Genomic DNA, 14194 nt, shown 5'->3' with positions numbered 1-14194 from the left:
AATTTACGCTCAAGTGGTTGGGGTTTGGGGATTTTTATACGAAATTTTGCTTTACCTTTAATATACCGACATGCTTGGCTATTGTGCGAAACTACAAATGTTGTGTACAAGGTAGACCTTGCACTGATCCGTATGGTAAATTATACATATACTAATTTAAAAAAATAAAGTAATAATTGTTTAGTTCTACTATTAATTGTAAAAGCCTAATATAAAAATATACAGCAAAAGCAATCAGCAAAATTATTACAATACAATAATACTCTTTTAGTAAAATTAGAGATTTTTTAATGAGCGTGTAGTTTTATTAGTTTAACGACAAAAATATAATTACACAATTCAGTGGATTAATTAGAGTGAACTTCTTTTGTGCATTTTTTACTGCTTTCATAATTACCGCGTTGGTTGGATGACCGAAGTAAGAGTAAGTATAGAAAGCAAATGTTAGATTTTTTTTTTTGTAATCTAAAACTTTATGGTTCATATACACTGCAGATCAGGGAAATTATATTACGCTAGAAAAAAGATTTTTTGATATTAATGAAGTTTTAGTTATTCACATTTATTGTTACTAAACATTTAAACCCATATATAAATTGATGAGTAAGTAACTCTCGACATAAGAAAGCATTAAATTTGTAAGGAATATATTAACTGAGTGTAAGAAATCGCCAACTGAATTCTAACAAGATAAAAATCTTACAATTACCCTTATTATAGACTGATTTTCTAATACAATAAGTTATTTGAATTGACCAGTAATTTTGGATTCCATAAACGAGCTAATTTTTTTTTTCTAATTTTTGGAGTTAGATTTTTAAACTAAATCTTTTTTTTTAATTTTTTGAACTAACCATATAAATTTCGTAATTATAAAATTATTTAATTTGAGTATTTAAATTTTAAGCATTTAGGTATACATATAACCGAATTTTGACCAAAGAAGAGTTTCTGAATGATCTATTTCCTTTGATAATCCGACAACAAGCAAACTTGCTAACCGAAAATCAACAAAGCCAATTGCATGTTAATCTGTAAATTCTGTTAATTGGAAATTCCCGCGAAAAAATTATTATTCTCAGAAACTTTTTTTATTTTTATTGAAAACATTCCAAATTTCAAATCACTATGCTTAATCGTCCAATTGAGATAATCAAACTTTGTCGCAGAAATTTTTAAAATTTGAAAAGTGAACTTTCTGAATATTTGATGGTTATTTTTGAGAAACGAAAATTAGTTGGTGAAATTTTAGTTTGAATGAAAAAACGAAAATTCCTTTGTAAAATGTATGGGAACCTAAAAAAAAATTATTATTATCCGATTTCTTCCATTTTTGAACTGATGGAAATGCCTGAAGGAAACGACTCTATAGAGTTTGGTTGACATAGCTGAGTAGTTTCCCGAGATATGAACAAAAACTTTGTAGGGGGCAGGGCCACGCCAAGGCTTTTTTTTATGTCCAAATATGCCCCTCTCTAATGCAATCCTTTGTGCCATATTTCACTATAATATCTTTATTTATGGCTTAGTTATGAAACTTTAAAAATTTTTTCGTTTTGTGGTCATTGAAATGGGCCGATTTTGCCCATCTTCGAACTTAACCTTTTTTATGAGCCGTTAAATACAAAAAGTTTCATCATGATATCTCAATTTTTACTCAAACAGCTTGCACGACGGACACAACGGACGGAAGGGGTCCGGATTTCAATATTTCACCCTGATCACTTTGGTATATAATCTTCTTTTAGTTTTAGGACTTACAAACAACCGTTATGCCAAAACTATAATATGTGAACTTTGTTGCGAGTAGTAAAAATAGCGACCCCTTATAATTAAGCTACAGCGTCTGGCTTGAGGGAGGATTTTTTGTTTGTCAATCACTAACATTTGAGGGGTAAGAGTTGGAAAAAAATTAAAATTTTATTTTTGAAGCACCCTAGTGTAGATGGCTACCACCGGAAATAAGATCTTCTACAAAACATTGGAATTCATTAGTGTGCTTTTAAAATATTCATAAATTAACAAAAAATGTAAACTTTTTTTAAAATAACCAAAAAAAGGGGTTCAATATTTTTCGAAAATTTTAGTATGAACGTTAGCCACATATGTGATGGGTCTATCAATGAAATTTTGAAGCAATCGATGAAACCATCCAACCAAAAATCGCCAATATAAAAAATGGAGTTTGAAGAAAAACACCTCTGAAAAATCAGGCGTTTGGCCACGTGCTCAAGACATTACTTTCCAACTACACTCAGTTTCAGAAAAATACTTTACCAGCACTGTTTATAAGTGCTCGAGTTTGGATTTATGCAAATAAAATCGATTTTGTGAAAACATCACTCCGGATGACCCCTTAAAATATTAATGAGATCTTCCGTTCAGTCCTTTGAACAGCATATAGAGTTGAGAGTAAATTTCGACCTGGAATTTAAATCTTCAACTAAAAAAGTGACAAGTATTTTTAGAAAAAAGACTTGCTATAATTTTAATTTTTTCATGGTTTTGTTGTGAGTCCAAAGAACAACTGCCTTTAGTATATATCTGATGAAAAGAATTTCCTTTTTAAGTGACGTTATCTAAACTTTTCAACTAGAATCAGCTATTATGAACTAGAATATAATAGAATGGATTATAATACACTAGACATTTCAGTATAAAAAGGTAGTGTAAATAAGATTTCTATTTAAGTTGCAGTTGGAAAATTTAATTCTTTTTTCTTTTTAAGGGGTCAGTAGAGTAATTTTTTTTAAATTTTTTGTTTTTTTTTTTGCAGTTTCTTTTCCCTTATACCCTTAGAATTAATGTAGAAACCCACTTTACCATTGGAAGATTTCGAAAAAGGCCCAAAAATAATAATACCGCTCGACGTTTGGAGCGCTCGGAGTGCAGCACCTCAAACTTTAAACGCGTTTTTCTCAAAACACACTTTTTTAAACTAGCAGACATGATTCTGGTCAAGCTGCTCAACCGACTTGCTTAATTGTTTTTTTAATGTTCACAAAACGCCTGGCTATCGTCCCTACTAGATTCATAATTTTTTATAATTTATTGACAATGTTGTGACAAAATTTATATAAAAAAACATAGGGAAAAATTAAAAAAAAACTTTTATTACTTCTTTATTTAACAACATTTTTTTATGATTCTAGTAGGGACGATAACCATTCACGTATTTTTTAAGCATAAATTGTGTTTTTTGTGTTTCAGATGATCTAAACATGAGAAATCATGTCCGCCAGTGAAAAACGCATCTCATTCACCATTTTCTCCGACAGATGTCATCGAAAATTCCGAGAAAATTTGTTTATACACTCCAGATATGCCTCCATTGTGGAATAAAAATTTCTATGAAAAAAAAATTTCAAAAAAACAGGCCAGATTACCCTAGTGACCCCTTAATTCAAGTGGGACTCAAAGCGATTTTGAACCTTATGGCCCCATTAAGATGAGGTGAGGTTAGGTTGCAATATTTTTTAGTTCGACATTCGAGTTAGTTAGTTAAGTATTACTTTGCTGATTCATTTTTGTAATAAAAGCTTCGTAGTAAATCTACCGACTCCTTAAACGCTAATGTTCTTGATCGAGGAGAATCATTCTCTCTTGGTCTCCTAATCACGACATTCTGTTGAATATTTTATGATAGATGACAATCAAATCTTGCCTGAGAGAATTGTGATCACTATCACAGAAATCATCAATATTTTTTTCTTCGTTTGGATAAAAAGCTGAAGCATATACTGCTTAGCGATTGTACATTGATAATTAACTGCTTTTGTATACAACAAAACAGAATATATGCTGCTGCTGCTAAGAATCAGTATTCATCTTTTATATAAAACATCTGAGAACCAGCTGTATTTTGAAAAAAAAATATGTTTCTTAAGCTGTGACGAGCATAATTGCTTAGAAAGGAGCGACATTAGTTAATGAAAGCTAACTGAACGGCAGAAATAATGATAATAATATACCAAAAAAATGTTAATTAATGAAAAAACCTAGTCGCATATACATATGTACGTACATATATGTACATATATACGTATACATATATGCATATATATATGCATGTATGCTAATATAAATATAAAAGTTTCCGAATATCCGCAATGACCAGCTCACACGGCAACGTCAATGTCAAGTTGAAAATTAAAAAAATTAAAAACGAAACATTCGAAAAAGCAACAGCTTACAAAAAAATGTTTTCGAATATATGTAAATAGTATGTGCGTATGTAAGGTAAAAAACACAACTGGCAGCGGCGGTGAGACAGCTGACTTTGGCTTTGAATTTACTGAGCATGCAAATAAATAGAAGCAGTCCACAGAAAATTTGTTTGTATATACATATATATATATATACATAAGTATAAGTATGTATATATGTATATCACCACACGTATTTATGTTTGTATGTATGTAGCAGTATGAAGTCGCGTGCCGGCATGACAGCTGCTTTTCAAGTTGAAAATTTTCTCTTTTCTTGTTTTATTTTTTCTTCTTCTGGCACTTTTGCGGTGTCGGCAAGTTTTGGTGACTTTGGTCGTTTCAAGAAGCGCATGCAACAACAGCAGAAACAAAAAGCGGCATATTTTTTACAGAAGCCTACTCACAGCAGAAAATATACATATATATATGTAGATATGTAAAAAACTTAGCATAGCTTTTTCTTTCTCAAGTCGAATTGCAAGCAAACATAAAATTGCAAAGAAAAAATAAATAAACTAGAAAAATTAGAAAAAAAATTAAATAAAACACCGACACAACTTGGCTTTGAACTTCACTTTAATAAACTCCATACATATACGTACATATATACTCCACACACACACACACACACATTTTGTGCCATATACCTCGCTTGGTTAAGTGGTTAGTTGCCATTGACTTCATATGCCACCACTGCGCCACTTGTGCCCGCCCAAATAGCATGTGCACAGTTAACGGTTTGTAGCGGCATTTGCTTAGTTGCAACTTTTTCAAGGTACACACATGAATATCTACACACATACATACATAGTTATTTAAAAGCTGTAGCTTTGTGCGAACTTTGGTTTGTTTGACTGGTTGCGCCATGCAACTGAACTGCGCTACTTACCACACTTAATGAGTACATATTCACAGCTATAAATACAAACATATATTTGTAGGCATGTACGCCTGTGTGTTGCAAGCAGTTTACTTTGCTATAAACGTGAAAGTGCAGACCTGTTTTATATTTCCTTTCCATCTCCAGCTGTTATTTCAGTTTTTTGCTTGCAACATCCACCAGCGTTGCGTAATAAACGTGTTGCAAGCAAGCGCAAATTGCGTAACGCTTGCCGGTTTTCACATTTCTTATTGTGGCTGCCGTTATTGTATGTATGGCGCACAGCTGTTGGCGCCGTGCGGATGTGCGCAGGCGTAGACACTATGTCAAGTTGCTGCAGCGGAAGTTTATTTGGGTAACGGTGGCACGTTGCGCGAAAGAGGAAAGTTGCGGAAAATTTACGGATTTTAGTTAGGAAAAAAGAGAGAGGAAGAAAACAAAAACATATTATGCAATAATATTAGCGGAAAATGAACTGGATTAGACTAATGTAAATTATTTTAAAAAATTAAAGAAAATTTGGGGAAATGAAAGTTGTATGCAAATGGACGACAGTTTTGTGATTTTGGATATTAAAAATAAAAAACACTATTCTTTTAAATTTTTGGAAAAAAAAACAATAAATTTGTATAAAAAAAGTTAATTTATTTTTTTAAAAACATTATAAAATATTTTTAATCTTAATAAATTTTAATTTGAAAATTATTATTTAATTTATGTAAACAAAAAAAAATTTGGGAAAAAATTAAAAAAAAGATAATTCAAAGCTTCAAATAATTTTTATTTCAAAAAGAATTTCCAAATTTTTTGAAATTTTGAAGCTTTTTTCAAACTTTTTTATTTATAAAAATTAAATAATTATTTTCAAATTTAAATTTAATGAATTAAAAACTTAATTGTATTTTTTTTAATTTTATTAATTTTTGATAATTATTGACTTTTTTATATAAAAAAAAATGTTTATTGAAATAATGAATTGTTTAACATATACATATTTATTAATTAAAAAAAATATTTTTAAATTTTTTTCTATTGAAAAGAAAGAAATTCAAAAAAATAATTGAAAAAGTTTCGAAAAATTTTTAATTATATTTTTTCTCAATTCAAAGCATTTTTCCTTATTTTGTAAAGCAAAAATAATTTGAATTAAAAAAAAGTATTATATTTAATAAAGCACAATTGCGTCAGTAGTTTAAGCGAATTGAATGCATAGAGTTACCACCTGATAAAAATGTTAATATTTGGCAAGAAGAAAATTAGAAAAAAAATATTGTAAATTTTCAATTTTTAAAATTTTGAAATCATTTTAACAACATATAAAAAAATTATCTTTTTAAAATTTATTAATTAATTTTTAACATCTTTGTTTAAAGTGTAAAAAAACTTAACTCGTATGCTTAAGTAAGTAATATAAAATTTTATTATATTATAAGAAACATAGTAAAGACGGTATTTTAAGATTATTTAGATCATTGAGTTACCACCTGACAAAAATTATAAATATTTGGCAAGAAATTTTTTTTTTTAATTTATATATTTATTTTAATTTTTAAAGTCATTATAACAGCAAAAAAAAATAAATTAAATTTTTTTTAATTTGTTAATAATTTTTAATTAAATTTTATCGTCTTTTTATAAAGTGTAAGAAATCTTAACTCATATACTTATGTGCATAATATAAAAAAAATTTTATAAAATTATCAGAAATATAATACCGACAGTATTTTAAGAATGTTTAATTCAAAGGGTTGCCACCTGACAAAAATTATTAATTTTTGCGAAGCAAAACAAAAACAGTATTTAAAAAAAATTAGAATTTATTTTTGTTTTATTTTTTAAAGCATTATAAAATGTTAAAAAAAAAACAATTTATATTTTTGTAAATTTTGTTAATTTTCATCCTTGAATGAAGTTAAAAAATTTCCACTCAAAAAGATATGTGTATAATAAAATTTTTTTAAAGAAACGCAATCTAGACAGTACTTTTAGAACATTTATTGAATTTAGTAAATTTCAGAAATTCAATTTTATAGAGTTGCCATCTGATAAAAAGTCAATTTGTTAAAAAGAAAATTATTTTCCTAAGTTTGAAACGATTAGAGAATTTTGTTGAAAAAATTTAAATTATGTAAAAAATTGAACAGTGTTGCCATATTAATTAAAGTTATAAATAGATATTAATTTAAACAAAAAAAGCGAGTTAGTAATAAAAACAATTGCATCTGTAATTATTGTTTTTACCTATTCATATTTTTACTGGCCTATTCATATTTTGACTGCTGATTTGGAATAGAAAAAAAATTGAATTTCTTTTATTTTCAATAGAATTTAACATTCATTAACGAACATTCACAATTATATAAAGCACAAACATAAATGTTAATAAACACTGCTTTCATCATTAATATTCATAAAAAATTCAAATATTAGCATAATTGAAAACTGACAGCTTAAATAAAAGAAAAAATCCAAAAATGTCACCATTAAATTTTGCTAAATTAATCCAAAAATTATGCAAGCACGCCCACGAACAGTCACTCACTAAAAAAATCGCCAATCAATCAAAGCGCAAAACATTCAAAGCAAACTTTCAAAAACACGCACACATTAACATATATAAGTGTATATGTATGTGACATGGCTGGCAGACATAAATCAGTGTCACTGAAATGCATTTAATTTGTGAAATTTGTGCGCGTAAATAAATACACGCTCTTACTTATCAACTTGTGCGCATAATTTATGAAACAGCGGAGAATTTATTATCAGCGAAACAGACAGCGATTTTGCCACGGACATATTTTACAGCTAATTTCGGGCGACCACGCCCGCCTAACAGATATGCGGATATGCAAATTCAGAAAGATACTTAAATGCGTGGAGATGTAAACAGATAATTAATGCTATTCAAATGGCTGGAAAAAATACAAATTGATTTTGTTTGATGATCTTTCGGTTTTTTGAAGTTTTTGCAAAAATTGATTTTGGTAAAATTTTCTGAAGTTAGTAAAAATAAATAAATGATTTTTGTCGAAATATACCAGATTTATGTATTTAATATAGCTTTGCTTATTAACTAGTATTATATAATTACGTTGAGAGAGCTGCTGTGGAAAATATTCTAATTCCACACTAAACACTATGTCTGAGTGCATAGAAAAAGTTGTTGCGTTTTAGTCCACAGAAATTGAGGTTGGTAAAATAACTAGTTAGTTAACTGAAAGCAACTCTGTTAGCATTATATTATGCTTTCTGATATTCTGGTAGTCTGCAAAAAAAGTTCTTAAAATCTTTAATCAGTTCAAAGGTAAAAGTATTGTAGGCGAGAAGAAAATAATTCTATAAGGATGCCTTTAAGACAACTAAAAAATAAAAATATATGAATACAACATGTCACAAACTACGATATAAAAAAGTAAATTCGGCCTAGAATCAGTATAAAAAATTGTCCATTATATTTATGAATATATCGTCACCTAAAATGCAAAACAGCGTATCGTTCAAAAAAAATTTAAAATCGTTTTCAGATATAATAACAAATAAGTAACCATTTCATAACCAATATATAACCGTTTTATAACCAAATCTAAAATTTTTGTTTTCAATGTGTATTATCAAAAAAAAAAAATTAAATCGCTGTCAGATATAATAACCAATAAATAACCATTTTATAACCAATATATAACCGTTTTATAACCAAACCTGAAACTTTATTTTCAATGCGTATCATCCAAAAAAAATTGAAAATTGCTGTCAGATATAATAACCAATAAATAACCATTTTATAACCAATATATAACCGTTTTATAACCAAACCTGAAACTTTATTTTCAATGCGTATCATCCAAAAAAAATTGAAAATTGCTGTCAGATATAATAACCAATAAATAACCATTTTCTAACCAATAATTTTATTTCAATTTGAGTGGTTTCTGTTACATCGTTTTTTCTTAGTCTGTAAACTTATGAAAAGTGATGTTAAGTTTTTTTTGCATTTTAGGTGTCGAAATGCGGAATTAAAACTGAATTTGAACTTTTCTTGGATTGCCATTATTTCTACAGGAGGCTCTAGCAGGCTTTTAAAGCTCAATATCACCCTCTTACTATAATTACTTATAATGGATGCTTCTAAAAGTGAAACTTTTTATTTGTGGTCCCAAATGTTTTGGTCCATTTCCCATGTCGCATTACCTTACATTCTATGAAGCGTACATACTATCATACTGTGATCAAATTGAAAGGTGAATTTTGTCCATTTCATTTCTTTCAAAGTAATCCCTTCCCGCTGCAATACACTTATGCCAACGATATTTCCAGTCATCATAGCACTTGGAAAAATGCTCCGTCGTGTTGGTCATTAGAGCTTTCTTCGCTTCAGCTTTTATATCCTCAATTGAGTCAAAGCAGTGTCCTCAGAGTGGTCATGTGAATTTGCTGAAAAGCCAAAAGTTACTCGAAGGTAAATCAGGCGAATGCGGTGGTTTCGGCACAACATTAGTTGAAAATGTGGCGAAATGATCACGAATATTCAATGCAGTATGAGATGGTGTATTATTGCAAATTAAAAATCAACAAAAGTTTAAACAAGAGAGCTACCGAATGACCGGATTCCATTAAGCTAAGCTCGGCTTTCAAATTTGAGCCTCTTCTTTATTATCCCGCTTCTTTTTAGTTCTGAGAAGGCGCCGGGGTCTATTGCGTGCAGCTAGATCTCTGGTGATCTCTCAAGCGGCTGGAATAATTCAAGATTCTTCAATGTTAGGAAATGTGCTGAGCTGGCTAATAGAAGCATATAGGCGGTAGGTATAGTAATTTTTAAAAGAGTTGCCAGATGGATCAGGGTGAGATGCAATGTCTGAATGGCCAGCACGCAAGCTTTCTACTCACACGGTCACGAAAAAATTGCAGACGAATGTTGGCTTAGTCACAGGTCACAACTTACTGGCATCACGATAACACATGTAGAAAATGCAGGGAACTATGCATCAAAGAGACGCTGGAACACCTCCTTCAGCTTTACCTAGAACTCTATTATGTAAACTCTGATATCTATCTAGGAGTTTCGCAGTTAGATGAAGTATTAGAATTAGATATAAAGTTTCTATTAAACTTCGCAAAAAGTGTTGACGTTCTCAAACTTCAGCTAGTATTAATAATGAACCTCCATCTTACATTACAAAATACCTCAGATCTGTGAATGACGTGACAGCCAGGCAGTGTAACCTAACCTCTCCTAACCTAAACTTAGTTTTCATCTCAGTTGGCTATGTAACGATATATTTGGCATATGTTTTAGTGCATTGCGTTGTGTCTACAATTTGAGCTGAGGTCACCGAGGGTATCTATAACTATCTCTAAATGGATAATTCGAAATATATGACAACCTTGAGACAATCATGTAATTTTATCTTCACTTTAATCATAATCATTACCAGCTTTCAAAACTCCATTACACAACAAAAAAACGAATAAATCTCTGCATGTATCTCGGCTCTCTAAATACACTTGCGTGCGTGCCACAGATCGGTGCGCTTTGCATTTGCACAATTCACCTTTTATTTATTGCCTCTAAACGTACACTAATGCCACCGCAGCGCCAACAGATTTCAATGCCAAACTCTGTATACGTATATATATATATATATGGTGCGTATATATGTATATATATATATATATATGTATATGTATGTAAGCGTTCGTGTGTGCGCTTGCTTGCGAAATTAGAGGTAAACAAGCAGTAGCCAGCAGCTTTTAGTGCAAATAGCTTTACAACCTTGAACTGCGTGTGGCACACTTTGCTGGACGGTACAACAGTTTAGCTGGCCAACAGTTGGGGTTTGTTAGCAGCTGAAGTAAATTTCACATAAACTTATATTTCTGTGTATGTATATAGGTATATATGAGAGTTTGAATCTGCATTGTAAGCCTGCGTTTGCAATTGGGCCACATCCATTTAACAGTTTATACACACAGTTGAGCATTGGAGCACTTGGCTTGGTCAAGTTGGTGGACTGATTGCAACGCGGTGCTTGTACATAAAGACATATGTACATACATACATACAAATATGCCTATGTTTGTATGTGAATATATGTTTGCAGGTGTGTATGATTATTTGCGTATGTTGGCCGTTTTCCAACAAGCATGCTACTGCTCGAGTTTCAAAATAGTACTGATGCAAGTAACAACAACATAAAAAACACATTACAACAACATTTCAACAGCAAAAACGACGAATAACATCGCAACACTATTGCAACTACAACAATAATAGCAAAAAATTACAACAACATTTATACTACAACAACAATTACAACAACATTTCAACCAATATAATACTATCCCACTACAACAACATTAAAAACTTTTTACAAGAGCATTTTAAATATTACAACAACAACATTATCCTAGCAATCACTAATTTATAACGAAAAGTAATACACAACAACTCTTCTTTCACAATAACAAATACATTACAACAACATTTCTTCTATAACAACAAAAAATTACACGTTTCGTCTGCGACATCAACAAAACACATTTAAAAAACAAAAAACAGCATTAAAACAACACTTCTTACTCAAAGCTTTACAAAAACATTCCTGCTACAACAAAAACAACGACGAAAACAACAACAATAACTCCGTCATAACAAAAAACAATTACAACAGTAATAAACACACATTACAACAACATTTTAGCGACAACAACAACAACAACAAACATTAATCTACCAACTAAAAGCACTTGGCAATGATGTTTGAGAACAATCGATGGCATTTGTTTGCCAGCGTTACTCATTCAATTAGAGTCACCTCGAAAATAAACAAATATTTACATACATATGTACATACAAAGCCATATATTTATCGACTTTGGAAATGCGCGTAGAAGCCAAGTGAAAATGAGTACAAGCTCATTCATGCATATTTAAATATAATTACATGCATTTAGCTACACATTTGCATTAGCTTGAGAAAAATTACTGTAAACAGTGGCAGCCATGAACTACTAGCAAGCGATGTCAGTGAACCCGCAGAGGGGAGGAGCGTAAATAATTTATTACAAAAACTGAAAAAACTATGTAAGCTTAAAAATTGTTAAAAAAAAATACTTGAATGCTTGGCATTGTTAAACTGAGTTGAAAAAAATATTCAATTTTTTGTGAAGATTTAATTTTTTTTTTTTTTTTTTTTTTTTTAAATATTTTTTTTTATATAAATATTTTTTTTTTTTTTTTTGCAATATAGAAAAGCAAAGATTCCTGCAAAACTAATTAGTGGAGCGAAGTTCAAATCCGGTTTTTAGTGTAATATCCAAAAATATCGATTTCAAATACTTATACCTGTTCGTCTGATTTGTTTCCTTTGCTTTAAAAAAACTCACATTAGAACGCTCTGGCAGTCCGCTATTTTCGCATATGCCAATTAATCGCCTCAACTCACTTATGTACAAACATACATATGTATGTTCCGTTAAGAATTCATGCATAGCAGTGCGAAATCGGATGATAACTCATGTCCGAATTCACTGAAACAAAGCATTCCATGGAAGTAGAATCAATGGCATTGTTCTGGACTTTCAGCTTAAACTGTTATCTGCCGAAAACCATGCTCAATGATACACACAAACACTTTTATAGCATTACAGCGTTCAGATAGTGTGTTTCATGTGAAAGTTTACGGCTAAGCATGATTAGAAAATATTGAAAGCTTTATTTTGATTCTTATGTTTTTCTAAAATTTTAAGACGTTAAAAACTACTGACACGCAAGAGTGATTCGAATAACTAAGTGCTTGAAATTGAATTAAAAAACTAGTTTTGAAGGGTAACCAATATATTGGGTAGTCGAAAAAGTCTATTCGTATTTCTAATCAAAGGTCAACTAATTTTTTTTTTTTGCTCATAATAATAAATAAATAAACAAATATGTACCATTTTCGTCAACACCTTTTGCCATTTTTTCGCCAGAGACATTATTCCATCAGTTTAAAACTTTCATTGGTGTAAATCGAAATTTCAAAATCTCTAGAACGGAAGCAAGCGAACCATTGTTGTGCTACGCGAACTAATGCAGTATCGTCTCCGTAAACTTCACAAATTTCATTACTGGCTTGCCTGGCATTCTTCCCTTTTTATACAAAAATTTCAAAATATACCGAATTTCTTCATTATTTTCACTTATTTTTGAGTAGCTGTAACTTTTTTACAACTTCGTCGAATTTTTTTTTTTGGTTACATAGAGCTTAAAATCTCACCTTTCCAACACTATATGATATGACACAGTGTGATTGGTGGCACTGAAGATATACAACTGCAACAACCTCTATTGACAAAATACGAAAAGACTTTTTCGACTTTTTTTCGACCCATATATGTACATAATATATATGGAATAAGGTCTTTCTTCGCGAACCACCATTAAGTCATTTTTGATCCGAGTACAATACTTCAGAAGTCAGTATATCTTTCGAGAATAAAACTAGTTCCAATTATGAAATATCACTTTATTCAATAAAGTAGAAAAGAAAGCAATTTTGATGCCAAAACCTGAAAGTGGTATTTGAATATCTTTGATTTTAGCGGAATCTCAAGTGAAAGACCAACCCACTGTGGGTTTTTTGTACGATAAAAACGCCAGGTTAGCTATCACTTGTCTTAGAAATGTTAATTAACTGGAAACAGCTACGATTTGGGGTCCTCAAAGCTTCGCGATACAATTTCATTAAAGATTCAGATTATGCCATCAATCTGTTAATGAAACAGACTTTAGAGAGCAGTATCTCAGCTATGCGTTCCTATAAGGGGTTACATGGATTTGCGAGTTTCAAGAAATCGATTATTTTTAATGTCTTATTCAATTCTACAACACCTTTTGAATATTGTTCTAAGTTTTCAAAGTTAATCAGAGTAATAGTTTCGGAGATACAGCCTTGAGAACTTATGCGCTCGAGGCTAGCTAGGCTAAGTGTGCCGTCTTTAAATGCGTTTTTCTCGAAACTGTATTTTTGAAGTCGGTTGGCAATATTTCTCGTGAACTACTCAACCGATGTTCATGAAATTTTGCTCAGGTCTTTAAGATCAAATTTTTAAAGACTTGGACGAA

General features: G+C 30.5%; 1 protein-coding gene across 3 annotated transcripts in view; it reads right to left on the bottom strand.

Annotated features, from left to right (window-relative positions):
- LOC126760138 (furin-like protease 2) overlaps positions 1–14194 on the bottom strand; it is a 395670-nt gene that overhangs the window by 210709 nt on the left and 170767 nt on the right. The gene's annotated exons all lie outside the window — the stretch shown is intronic.

Source organism: Bactrocera neohumeralis, chromosome 5 (assembly GCF_024586455.1).
Source record: "Bactrocera neohumeralis isolate Rockhampton chromosome 5, APGP_CSIRO_Bneo_wtdbg2-racon-allhic-juicebox.fasta_v2, whole genome shotgun sequence".
NCBI classification, from domain to species: domain Eukaryota; kingdom Metazoa; phylum Arthropoda; class Insecta; order Diptera; family Tephritidae; genus Bactrocera; species Bactrocera neohumeralis.
Note: the sequence above shows the minus strand (reverse complement) of the source record. Positions and strands in the feature narration are given on the sequence as shown.